The 987-nt window shown below is 43.1% G+C and overlaps 1 long non-coding RNA gene across 1 annotated transcript in view; it reads right to left on the bottom strand.

Annotated features, from left to right (window-relative positions):
- LOC108229722 overlaps positions 1 to 180 on the bottom strand; it is a 2,882-nt gene extending 2,702 nt beyond the window's left edge. Inside the window, exon 1 of the long non-coding RNA XR_005232936.1 lies at positions 63 to 180. This is a non-coding gene — a long non-coding RNA (uncharacterized LOC108229722). The remainder of the gene's footprint in view (positions 1 to 62) is intronic.
- Between the last annotated feature and the right edge of the window lie 807 nt (positions 181 to 987).

Genomic DNA, 987 nt, shown 5'->3' on the forward strand with positions numbered 1-987 from the left:
TTATATCCATATGTGAAGGTCAAACCTTTTTTTTCTTGTTATTGTAAACATTTGAAACATACTTGCATTGTTGTGTTTTCTTCAAAATCCAAGTTGCCCTTCTTCAAAGTGTCTGTTTTATCAGCAGAACAGGACAAAGATGGAGCTGAACAGCTGTTCACTTCTTCTGCTTTCACCCAGACCGTTCTTCAGGTCAGACAACTTCAAACTGCCTTCAGCCTTATTCTGCTTTTTAAAGCTTTTATTTCTGCCTCTTATGAAGGAGGGGTGGGGGTGGTACAGTGACACAGTGGTTAGAACTGTCACCACCCAGCAAGAATGTTGCAGGATCTCTTCCTGACCTGGGGCCTTTCTGGGCGAAGTCTCCATGTTCTCCCTGTGCTCACGTGGGTTTACTCCACGTACTCTGGTTTCCTCCCACAGATCAAAAAAACATGCATGTTGGGTTAATTGATAACTCTAAACTTGTTCCTAAATGTGAGTGAAAGTGAATTGTTGTTTGTCTCTATGTGTCCCTGTGATGAACTTGCGACCCGTCCAGGGTGTCCCCCGCCTCTCACACAGTGACTGCTGGAGATAGGCACCAGCTCCCCGTTGTCACGTGTGGTGGAGAAAGAGGCAAACCCAGAGTGCAGACTCATCCCAAGAACTTGGAGGAAAACTAATTTATTGAGAATAAAAGAACAAAACAAAAGGCTGATGAGGCAGCAAAACTAGACTAAATACAAAAACATGAACAATATCCAAATATGAGCAAAACACAAGTCAACACATGAAGCAAACGAGACAGCGCATGAAGCAACAATGAACCAGCAATGAGTGGAGGAAATGCCCAGGTTTTAAACCAGGGTAATTAAGGGAAGTGGGCACAGGTGAGTGATTACAATTAGGATCAGGTGAAGATTGGAGTGGCAGGAAAACAAGAGACTGACTGAGGAGAAGTGAATGATGACACAAAACAAAGAGAACTAAACATAAAAGCAACTA

This window comes from Kryptolebias marmoratus, linkage group LG3 (genome assembly GCF_001649575.2).
Source record: "Kryptolebias marmoratus isolate JLee-2015 linkage group LG3, ASM164957v2, whole genome shotgun sequence".
NCBI lineage: Eukaryota > Metazoa > Chordata > Actinopteri > Cyprinodontiformes > Rivulidae > Kryptolebias > Kryptolebias marmoratus.